At 39.2% G+C, this 12983-nt stretch overlaps 1 pseudogene; it reads right to left on the bottom strand.

Annotated features, from left to right (window-relative positions):
• The window catches only part of LOC102854794, an 18908-nt pseudogene extending 8119 nt beyond the window's left edge, over positions 1-10789 (bottom strand).
• Positions 10790-12983: the final 2194 nt, after the last annotated feature.

Genomic DNA, 12983 nt, shown 5'->3' with positions numbered 1-12983 from the left:
AATGTCTTCTTTGGTGAAGTGTCTGTTCATATCCTGTGCCCATTTTTCTATTGGATTATTCACCTTTATCTTGTTGTGGTGCTCACATATTTTATAAATTCTAGATATAAGTCCCTCATCTGACATGTCATTACTAAACACTTTCCCAGTTGGTGGCTTCCCTTTTTACCTTGTTGGAGAAGTTTTTGGATGTGCATAGGGATTTGATTCTCAGAAGGTCCCATTCATCTATTTTCTCTTCTCCTGGTTGTAGATTTTTCAGGACATCAGGGTTAGGGTAAGAATGAGAAAAACTGGATGAATTATGTATGCTGCACTGAAACCGATGAGGGAGAGAACAGTTTAAAAGCAATATATTTTAGGGCATTATGATTATCATAAGAGTCCGGAATGAAGGTTGCAGAGTAGAATATACTCGGGGATAGGGGGTGGGGTTTTGCAGGGGATTGTATACCAAAGAAGGAATTTTTCTTTTACTTTTCAAAGGGAAGAGCGAACTGGGGATGGGGGTGGGGTGGGCAGGGAGAAAAGTGTAATAGTGAATGAATGGAAATCCAAAATCTCTGTAAATGTTGATTAAAATTAATAAAAAAATAAAAATGAAAGAGCGATTAAATAATACGAAGGGCTACTTAGGGCTTGGGATCTAAGTGAGGCAAAGAGTAGTGAGGCCCACCATTTGACAGAGATTTTTTGTGTTTTCTTGATGTTGATACGTATTCCAAATTGAAAGCTGTAGTCTTGGATCCTTTGCAGGAAGTTTTCTAGTCCTCCTCACCTTTAGTAAGCAAGATTGTGCCACCTGCATAATGTAAGTTGTTAATGAGTCTTCCTCCAGTCCTGATACCACATTCCTTTTCGTATAGTCCAGTTTCTCAAATTATTTGTTCTGCATACAGATTGAATCCACAAGCGTTGAGGACTCTCCTTCATAGGGTCACTATGAGTCACTTGCGACTCTATGACATTTAACAACAATAACTTCAAGATAGAGAGAGATCCCTTGGTCCAGTGGACAGAAGGCGATGCTACTACAAAGCCAAAGGTGGGTGACTTTTAATCCAAGGCCCTCGGGCCTGTCTTTTTTTTTTTGTTCAGACATTCCTCTAGTTCGTATAGTCCTGGTGTGTCCACTAGCCATACAGTGGTAACTTCTGCTTGCTGTGAGGCTGAACACTGTGACACTGATGTGTCAAATATGTTAATGGTTGGTTACCCAATGCGGACAATGTGGGCTGGAGCTCCCCGATTAAAACAAGCTTGGAAGGAGGAGTGGCATCCACTTCCATAATAGCTTGCCTCCAGAAACCCTATGAACCTGGAGAGAGGATGAAAGACACACAGGCATTGAGGACTCTCCTTCATAGGGTCGCTATGACTCGCTTGCGACTCGACAGCACTTAACAACAACAATAGATTGAATAGGAATGGAGAAAGGATATAGCTATTGCGCACGCTATTCCTGTTTTTAAACCATGTAATGTTAACTTGCTCTGTACACACAACTGTAGCAGACCGAGGGTAAAGTATTTTTATAAGTAGTAATAATGAGACAGAGGAGAAATGTGGGGTCACGATTGGTGGACGATTTATCAACAATCTGCGTTATGCGGATGACACAACCCTGCTTGCTGAAACTGAGGAGGACCTGAAGCGCCTGCTGCAGACTGTCAAGGACTGCAGCCTACAATATGGATTGAGGCTCAATGTCAAGAAGACAAAGATTCTCACCACTGGACCAATTGGCAGCATCAGGATGGATGGTGAAGAGATTGAGATTGTACACAGCTTTAGTTTGCTTGGCTCCATAGTCAACAGTCTTGGCACCAGCAGCCAGGAAATTAAAAGGCGCATTGCCATGGGAAAGTCTGCTGTTAGGGACCTCTCCAAAGTGCTGAAGAGCAATGGTATCTCTTTGGAGACTAAGGTGTGTCTGATACAGGCCATGGTCTTCGCAATCACTTGTTATGCATCAGAGAGTTGGACAATGACCAAGGAGGATAGAAGGAGAATTGATGCCTTTGAGCTGTGGTGCTGGAGAAGGGTATTGAGAATACCATGGACTGCTAGGAAAACAAACAGATTTGTCCTGGAAAGGGTTAAACCGGGTGGCTCCTTGGAGGCAAGGATTCTGAGGCTCCGTCTAACATACTTTGGACATGTGAGGAGAGACCGGTCCTTGGAGAGGGACATCATGCTTGGGAGGGTGGAAGGACAGCACAGGAGAGGAAGGCCCTCTATGAGGTGGATTGATTCAGTGACTGGGATAATTGGAATGGGAGTGTCAGAGACAGTGGGATTGGCACAGGACAGAGCGTTTAGGGCTGTTGTACATAGGGTCGCTATGAGTCACAGGCGACTTGATGGCACATAACAATGACAACAACAACAATGAGACAGAACACCAAGAATGAAGAACAGAGGTAAAGCAGGAGGTGAACAGTTCTTGAACAACTGAAGCCCTGGTCCTTAGCTTCCTTGTGTCTTTATTGAAAATTGCCAGGGAACAAATCACTAAGAGAATACAATGCAAATGAAGCTCTTTCTATTGAAAACCTTTGTTTTACTCAGGAGGGAGGGATTAGCAAATACAATGCAAGAATCCTGTAAATGCTTAAGGATTGCCTTAGTGTGTACCCCTGTAAACATTTAAGGATTGCCTTAGTGCTTCAGGATTAATTCCAGCTGGTATTAGCCTTCCTCATAACCTGAAGTAGCATTTTGTTTATTACAAATATTTAACATGAAATTTGGCTTCCCATACACAACAGCTTCTTGGGCTAGGTATTGTTTTCACATAAGCACAATCAAATGTTCTGGGATTCTCATTTTTCTCAGTATCAGCAATAATTTATTATGATCCACACAGTCAAAACCTTTGCATAGTCAATAAAACACAAATCTATATCCTTATGGTATGCCTTGTTTTCAGTCAAAATTTATCTCTCATCAGCAGAGATATCCCTTGTGCCATGATCTATTCTAAATCCTGTCTGAATTTTTGGCAGTTCTCTCTATTAATGTACTATTCTACACATTTTTTAAATAATCTTCAGAAATTTTTTACTTGCATGTTTTCAGTAATTTCCACATTCTGTTGGATCATCTTTTTGAGGAATGGGAACAAATATCTTGGATATTTTCCAATTGGTCAGCCAGGTATCCCTCCTTCAAATTTCCTAGTACAGCCTGCTGAGCACATCCAGGGCTGCAATCTGTCTGCTGAAACATATCAATTAGTATCCCATCATACTGGAGATTTACATTTAAAAAAAAAAAGCAAACCTTTTATACAGTTTGAATTTCTTCTTTCATCATTATTGGTTCTTGATCATTTGCTACTTCCTGAAATAGTTCTGTGTCTGCCAATTCTTTCTGAGTGTATTCCTTCTGTGTTTTTCCCATGGCATCTTTCAGTATTGAAACTCAAGACATCAATTTGTTTTTCAGTTCCTTCAGCTTGTGAAATGTTAATCAAGATTTTCCTTTTTTGTTTTCCAGCTCTGCCTCTTTACACATTCTTTCAAAGTATTCTGCTTTGTTTTCTTGTCATGCCCTTTGGAATCTTATATTGATCTATTTACTTAGGCAATTCTTCCCTTTGTTTTGGCTTCTTAACATTCTAGTGTAATTTTTAAAGTGTCTTCTGATGTCCATTTTGATCTTTTCTTTCTCTCCTGTCTTTGTAATGGCCTTTTGTTTTCTTCATAGAGGGTAAACTTGATGTCATCCCACAACTCATCTGCTCTTTGGTCACTGGTGTTCAGTACCTCAAACCTATTCTTGCAATGATTTTTTTAATTCAGGTGGTATAGACTCAGAGCTGTATTTTGGTTCTTGTGGACTTGTTTTTCTTTTCTTCAGAATCATAATATCTGTAATTAAAGAAAATTGTAATTCTTCCTTCCAATCAATATGAAGTCCTGATAGTACAAAATAGGTGTCACTGTCAGTTCACCAGCAACTTAACAGCAACATCCTGATGGGGGTAAGCACAACAGAGATACACCACTCCAGGATACGATCAGAAAGTCAATCCAGCTCAATTTTATTGGCATCTGCAGTGCATTTATATACAAGTATGTAAATAGGAAGACAGGATAGGGTGGGCTTACAGACGTTGGAACATACAGATTGGTTAGGAGAACCTCAGCCTTTTGTGGACCACTCCCAGCTCAACAGATGAGGCAGCTGTCTTCCCAAGTGGCAAGCTTTCTCAAGCCGGTACAGCCAAACACAGGGGAGCTTTCTCTACCCCATATTAAAGGCCGCTGGGAGGTTTGCACTTATCCAGAGTTTAGGTGATCTGTCCTGGCCAGAGGCCTTTCCTTCCTCCCCAACATCCCACAACAAATAGGTTAAGCATTTGTCTGCTAACAGAAAGATCAACAGTTCAAACTTGCCACTACAATCTATATAGTTGTAGTATGACTTTTTGTTCTGGTTCAAACCTCTATTACATATAATAAGAGTGGTATTTTGTTCCAAACCTATAAAGAAAGCATTCAGCTTATCACTACAACACAGTGTTAATTGAAAGTTTATTTTGTTGCTTTGTTTTTTTAATTGATATTTATATTGGCATGCAAACTTCATATACATTGTGTTTCACACAATCCTTCATTCATATTGTGTTTCATAAAATCATTCTCATTCTCTTTTTAAAAATTAATCACAGCTAAACTATACCCACCATTATCCAGTCTTTTTTAGACCCCTTCCAATCTTCCCCATTTACTCCTTCTCTCCACCCACCAAATTGTGTGACCCTGTGATTTCTCCTCTGCCCATTCTTACCCCGCTGCTCCCTCCCCTTCCCCTTTTGGGCTTCCATCTATTTTCCTTTTATTTTTACAATAATGGTCTTATGCAATATTTGTTGTTTTGTGACTTGGCATAATGTTCTCCAGTATCTCCCAAATTATGTATTAATTTTCTAAATTATTGCTCATGAGTTCTGTGTAGTATTCCATCATGTAAATGTATCAAAGTTTCTCAATCTATTCTATAGTAGTTTTGTTTGTTTGTTTTATAAATTATCTCATAGCCTAGAGGGAAGAGAGCTGTGCTGTCAACCAAAAGGCATACAGTTCAAATCCACCAGCTGCCCAGCTATTCCACTGCTTGGAATATACCCCAACAGAATGAGAACTGAGGCATGAAAAGAGACTTGTACACCACTGTTCATAGTAGTATTATTCACCATCACAAGAACATGGAAACAGCCCAAATGTCCACCCACAATCAAATGGATTGAGAAATTATGATACAGTCACGTGGTGGAATACTATGCATCACACACATACAATGATTTTGTAAATTGCTACCTAATTTGGAAGGGACTGGAGAGCATTATGCTGAGTGAACTAACTCAGTCCCACAAGGGCAAATACTGTATAAGACCATTATTGTAGCATGAGTATGAGGTCAAAGGGGGCGATAGGAGCAGAGAGTTGAAGATATAGGGGTTAATCATAGGGTTGCATAATTTTTTTTCTATAATTATATTTTATTAATTTTCATAAACATTTACAGAGATTTTGGGCTTCCACTCATTCATTGTTGCACTATTCTCTCTACCCTCCTCCCAGTTTGTTCTTGTCCAAATGCCACAGTGCTTGTCAAAGCCAGTTCTGATTAATCTTCTTTGTCAGTGTGTCCTTTGCCATTCCCTATCACTCCACCCTGAGAGAGACTTCACCCTGAGTCATAAGGAAAAGGGGAGGGTTGCATAATTTGATGGGTGAAAGGGGAGGTGAAGGAAATGGGCAAGATCCAGCATGAAAAACAATGTATATGAACTTTGTAAGTAAACCAGTATAAAATAAAAATTGTACTTAAATAAAAAGAAAAAAGTGTGTGTATGGTTTTTACTTTCTTAAAATGTTTAATAAAATAAGCAAATTATATGTCTAAGCTCCAATGAACATTCATTTACAAAAATAAGCAGCTCTACTCTTAGACCACAGATTACCTAATCCTGGCCTAGAATATCACCTAATTTGGAGAATATTCCATGTGCACTTGAAAACACATATTCTGATAAATTGTTAGGTGTTTGTTAGATGCTGTTGAGTCAATTATGACTCATGTTGTATGAACAACAGATCTGAACCCTGTCCTATCCTGTGCCATTCTAACACTCTCCAATATGCTTGATGCTGCAGCCTCTGTGTCAATCTACCTTATTGAGCTTCTTCTTCTCTTTCACTGACCCTCAGCATTTCCAAGTATGGTATCCTTCTCTAGCCTCTGCTAAGAAAATTCCCAGAGTATGTGAGATGAAGCTTCACCATTCTTGCCTATAAGGTGCTCTCTGCCTGCACTTTCTCCAAGACATATCTGTTTGTTCTTTTGGTAGTCCATGGGATATTCAGAACTCTTCTCCAACATCACAACTCAAATGCATTAATCTTTCTTCTGTCATCATTATTCATCGTCCAGCTCTCAGATGCATAGTAGGTGATTGAAAAGTCCCATAGTTTCAGTCAGGCTCAGTTTAGTCTTTAAGCTAATATAATGGCTCTTCAGCATTTTGGAGATGTCCTTCACAGCAGACTTTCTCAATGCTAGAGATCTTTTGACTTCTCTACTGCTAGTGCCAATGGTATTAATTATGGATCCAAGCAAGATGAAATCATTGAAAGTTCAATCTTTTCTCCATTTAACTATTGGCCCAGTGGTGAGGATCTTTGGTTCTTGATGTTGAGATGTAGTCAGTATTGCAGGCTGTATGTAGTCTTGGATCTTCTACAGCAAGTGTTTCAAGTCATCTTCACTTTCAGCAAGCAAGTTTGTGTCATCTGCATTGACCTCACCTGACAGTCTGCACAAGAATCAGATTGACTACATCTGTGGAAAGAATTGTTGGAGAAACTCAATGTCAGTAGCAAAACCCAGACCAGGCTCTGACTGTGCAACAGACCATCAATTACTCATGTGAAAGTTGAGATTGAAGTTGAAGAAAATGAAAACAAATTCACAAGAACCAAAATATGACCCACCTGGGTTTAAAAACCATCTCAAGAGCAAGTCTGAAGCATTAAACACTAATGACCACAGACCAGAAGAGTTGTAGAATGAAATCAAAGACATCATCCTTGAAGAAAGCTAACAATCAAAGACAAAGGAGAAGGGAAAAACCAAAATAGATGTCAGAAGAGACCCTAAAAATTGCACTAGATCATCAAGAAGCCAAAACAAAGGGAAAGGAAAAGAGATGAACAGACTTCAAATGGCAGCTCAAGAAACCAAAGCAAAGTGTTATAAAGGAATATACAAAGAGCTGGAGTTGGAGAATAAAAAGAGAAGAGCTCACTTAGTATTTCTCAAGCTGAAAGAACTGAAAAACAAATTCAAGCCTCAAGTTGTAATGCTGAGTGATGTTATGGGCAAAATATTGAATAATCCAGGAACCATCAAAAGAAGATGGTGGACATACAGAATCATTGTAGCAGAAGGATTTCATCAACACTGAAAAATTTCAGGAAGTAGGATGTGAGAAGAATCAATAGTGATGAGAGAATAAGTCCAAGCTACACTGAAGGCATTGGTAAAAAAACAAGGAATTGATGGGATCCCATTGACATGTGTCAACTAACAGATGCAGCACTGGACATGCTCACCAGTCTGTGACAGGAAATTTTGAGGACAACTACCTGGCAAACTGACTGGAAGAGGTCCATATTTGTTCTCATCTCCAAGAAAGTTGGTCCAACAGAATATGGAAATTATTAAACAATATCATTAATATCACATGCAAGCAAAATATTGCTGAAGACCATCCAAGAAAAAAATAATTAATGGCGAGAACAGTAGTCTGTTTGGTAGAGAACAGCTAGAAAGAAGCTCAAGCTGGGATTGGAAGAGGCTGTGGAACCAGGAATATCATTGCTCATGCCAGTTGAGTCTTGGTTGAAAGCAGAGAATACCGTAAGAATATCTATTTGTCTTTAATTGACTATGCAAAGACATTTGACTGTGTGAACCATAACAAACCAAGGATAACATTGAGGTGAATGGAAATTTCAGAATACTTCATTGTGCTTCTGCGAAACCTATGCCTACAACTAGGAGTTGTTGTTTGAACGGAACAAGGGAACACTACATTGTTTAATATAAAGAAAGGTGCGTGTCAGGGCTGTATCCTCTCTCCATACCTGTTCAAGCTTACGCTGAAACAGATCATTCAGGAAGGTGAATTTTATGAAGAAAAATATGGTGTCAGGATTGGAGGTTAAAACTGTTTATTTCTACACTAATTATTTTCCTAACAAAGCTGACCACAAGGAAGGAAGTTTCTGATGATCAGTCCAGGCAGGTTCAGCAGTGGTTGAGACCTCCTAAGACAATTTCCTCACAACATGTTCCTCAGTATCTAGATCATCAATTCACTAAGCTCAACTTACAAAAAATAGTCATTCACTCAACTTGACTGACCACCTACTAAGGGATAATGTTCTGGTGGTTAGAGATCCAAAGATAAAAAAGATAACCAAGATTCTTAAACTATACATGCTTTTTTAATACTAGGCTGATTTTTTTGAAAGCTTCACTTTTTGAGTTGGACTTATTCATGGTGACGTAATATGATCTTTGCAGGTAGGGCAGGACCTTTTTCTCTTCTGGGTTCACTGTGAAATGATATACCACTTCTTTCCTAGGGAATGAGATAGGCAAAGAGCTCATCAGCTTGTTTGTCATTAGATATAGCAGAACTATATTGGATAACCTAATCCTCTTATTAACAGAGAGCCTAATTAATAGTCCCTCACTCCTGGGCTTTCAAATTGGTGGCTAATTCTTGGGTATAAAAGAGTCTATAAGAATGGGAAGTGTAGGGTTAAAAAAGAAAGCTACCTCTAATCAATACAGCTGCAGCATCATCATAAATAATTTAAGCACATACTCCGTTTTTAGTTTCTTTGATCTGCTTCTCACACCATGCCTGGCTGCGTTACTGCCACAAGAGTTTGCTGTTTGTGAGGATAAAGCAGCTCCAAGCTGACTGCAGTACCTCAGTCACCATCCTGGAGTAAGTTAAGGATCCACTTAGTGTTATTCTTCCTGCCTCATGGCTAAGCATCAATCTATATCTATGTCTATGTCTATATTTATATGCCTGTGTATTTTTTGCCTTGTGAAAAGATCTTGAGGGCATTGTAAACAAAAATTACAGAAAGGTGGTTATTAGTGTTAGCAGTGAGACAATAGTGGAGCTCTGGAGATTTAGTGGTTAGGAATTAGGATGTCAATCCAAAGGTTCATGGTTTGAATCCACCAGCTGTTTCACAGGAGGAAGATGGACAATCGCCTTCCATAAAATTTATTGTGTCTTAAGGGAGCTCTGCTGGCCTAGTGGCAAGACACTGCACTGCAATCCCAGAGGTATGTGGATAAGGAGGGGGCAATCTCCTCCTGTACCAGTCAGATCTGATTTGACGGTACACGTAAAAAATAATACAATAAAAATTAAAAAATAAATTTAAAAAATTGTAACTATTTAAAAAAAAAATTCACTGTGTCTGAAAACTGACTGGCTGGTCAGCTAAAAGTCAATTCTGAGGGTACATATTAACCAGTGAGACAATATGCTGGCTCTAAGAGTTGTCTTCCTGTTGTTCTTTATTTATATATCAGAGTTATTTGTTGTGGGGGTTGAGGGAGACCAGAAAAGGAAGGAGGTGGGAGGACATACAGGATTTCAGATTCAAATCTGTTTTGGTGATAGTGGCATTGAGAGAAGAAATGTGTTGTTGTTAGATGCTATCATGTTGACCCCCGACTCAGTGACCCTGTGAGCAACAGATCAGAACCTTGCCCTATCCTGTGCGATCATTGCTGTCTTCATTGTGTTGCAATCACCCTGTCAATCCATCTCATTGAGGGACTTCCTCTTATTTGCTGACCTTTCCTAGCATCGTGTCTTTTTCCAAATACTAGTCTCTCTTGAGAACACGCACAAAGAATGTGAGATGAATTTTCACCATCCTTGCCCCTAAGTAGTATCCTGGTTACACATCCTCCCAGACAGACTTGTTTGTCCCATTGGCAGTCCATAAGATATTCAGTAATCTTCTTCTACATGACAATTAAAAGGCATCAGTAGAATAAGATCAGGCTTCTGTCTGTTAAATTATCATTGTTGATAAATTATCATAGTTTATTAGTTCTGGCAAAAAAAAGTTTCTGTTGATTTTGCTATCAAAAATACATAAAACAAATTTTTTTTTGTTGCCCAAGGTGGTCCTCAACAAAGACCACAGCTCATTTCCACTAAAGTGACAAGAAGAATGTTAACATCATCAGTATTGACTATTGACTAATACTTGGTAGGACTCAAAACACTTTTGTTCCATTATGGAGGAAGGAAATGACAGGGGAAATTTCTCAGTGTAAGGGAGGAAAAGTGCTAAGAAAGGGATTTCTATAAACATCATACTATAAAAATAACACTGACTTTGAGGAGTAGGAAGGACAAACTTTCGGCCCAGAAATGGACACATTTTCAACTGCCCCCAGTGGACAAAGTGAATAAGATAAAAATGGCAGGTGGAGGAGGCACATTAGGAATTCTTTTTATTAACTTTTGTTATTAAGTTCTTTTTCTGCCATATTACTTCCTCTCAGCAGATCAGGTCTTTTTCCCTCTTGTAAATTCTTATTGCCTCCTTGTTCCTCATTTACTCTGCTTTACTCCATTTGCTTCACATTTGGATCTATATTGAAACAGAAGATTCAGCATCTGTTTTAACTTGAAGTAAGCGTATTCTAAGCACTCAAGCCACATTGTGGCCCCATTTGCCCACACCCACACTTAAATAGATTTCTAGCTGGTGTGTGGAGCTCCGAGGTGCTCTGAAATTCCTTCCACAGCCACTATTGGCTTTTCACTCTTGCAAACAAAATCTAAATGGCTTGTCTAATGCCAGAAGGTAAACAGAATCGGTAATGAAACTGAAAATAACCCACAACATCCCAGCCACATAGCCTTGGGCTCTGACGCTGAGGTCATACTTCTTCATTTACTGTGACAGGCACAAGTTTGAGTTCTACCTGGGGAAACATTATCATATTTTTTATTGTACAACATTCTTCTACTATGATTTTTCTCTCTAAAACTCTTCTGGAACACAGTAGCAATATTTAGAACTATTTCCTTAGAGAAGCAATGTGACTCCATTAGTATAAATGAGAAGAATATTTGCAAATTCATCTAGAGCTGAACCAGTTTGCTAGAGTAGAGCTTTGAATTTCACAAAGATATTTCACACTATACTGTTTACTTTTTTATAAAAAGAAAAAAATTATATTTATCTTTCATTGTCAATGACCCCTTCAGAGTGCTGAGGAACAATGACTTCAGTTTAGAAACTAAGGTGTGCCTGATCCAGGCCATGGTCTTCACAGTCACATGCTATGAATCAGAGAGCTGGACAATGACTAAAGATGACAAAAGAAGAATGGATGCCTTCGAATTGTGGTGCTGGAGAAGAGTATTAAACATACAACAGACAGCCAGGAACAAATAGGTCTGTCTTGGAAGGAGTGAAACCAAGTTTTTCCTTGGAGACAAGGACTTTTCCATCTTACATACTTTGGGCATGTGGCGAGAAGGGACCAGTCCTTGGAAAATGACATGCTCAGAAGGATGGAGGGACAGTGCAAGAGAGGAAGACTCCAGATGAGATGAATTGACATGATAACCGGGAAAATGAGATTAGGTGTGTTGGAGTCAGTGAGACTGGCTGAGGATAGGGCAGGGTTCAGAGCTGTTGTATATATGGTCACTATGAGTTGCAGGTTACTCAACGGCATGTAACAACATAATATTTTTATACTTAATTATGCTCATGTGAAACCTATACCTAGACCAGAAGACTGCTGTGCAAACAGAGCAAGGGAATACTACATGGTTTAAAATTTAAAAGGAAGTGTTTCAGGGTTATATTCTATTCAGTCTGTATACTGAGCAAATTATTTGAGAAGATGAACTTTATGAAGGGGAATGTGACATCAGGATTAGAGGGAGACTCATTAATTACCTGCTTTATGCAGATTACACAAACTTGCTTGCTGAAAGTGAGGAGGACTTGAAGCACTTGTTTTGGAAGATCAAAAAATACAGCTTTCGATACAGATTGCTTCTCAGTGTCAAGAATACAAAGATTCTTACCACTGGACTGACAGGCAACATCATGATGGATGGAGAAAAGATTGAAACTGTCAACAGCTTCATCTTTCTTGTAACCACAATTAACACCCTTGGTACCAGCAGTCAGGAAATCAGGAGCTGGGAAAATCTGCAGCTAGGGGTCTTTCCAAATTATTGAGGAGCAATAATGTCAGTTTTAGGACTAAGATGCATTTGATTTGGGCCATGGTCTTTCTATGCTCTTTCTCTTTCTATGCCTCTAAGAGCTGGACAATGAATGAATAAGGATGACAGAAGAATAATTGATGCCTTTGAGCTGTGTTGTTGGAGAAAAGCACTGAATGTCCCATGGACTACCAAAGGAACAAACAAATGTGTCTTGGAGAGGATGCAGCTGAAGTGCTCTTTGGAGGCAAAGATGATCAATCTTTGCCTCACATATTTTGGACATGTTGCGAGGAGGGGCTATTCCTTGGAAAAGGATATGATGCTCTGAAAAGTAGAGGGTCACAAAGGAGAGGAAGACACTCGACTAGGTGGATTGACATGATAACTGCTGCAATGGGTTCTAATGTGTCAGGAAGTATGAGGATGGCACAGATTAGGACAGCATTCAGATAAGTTGTTCATAGGTTTGCTATGGATTGTACTTGACTCAATAGCACCTAACAATATCTTCACATCTGAAAATTGGACAATGAATAAGGATGACAGAATTGATGCCTTTGAGCTGTGCTGTTGGAGAAGAGTCCTTAATAGCCCATGGGCTAAACACACACACACACACACACACACACACACACACACACACACACACACCAAAAACAAA

The sequence above is a fragment of the Elephantulus edwardii genome, unplaced genomic scaffold (genome assembly GCF_000299155.1).
Source record: "Elephantulus edwardii isolate Elephantulus edwardi_28Jun2011 unplaced genomic scaffold, EleEdw1.0 scaffold00050, whole genome shotgun sequence".
Taxonomy (NCBI): Eukaryota; Metazoa; Chordata; class Mammalia; order Macroscelidea; family Macroscelididae; genus Elephantulus; species Elephantulus edwardii.
This window is presented reverse-complemented; position numbering and strand designations above follow the sequence as displayed.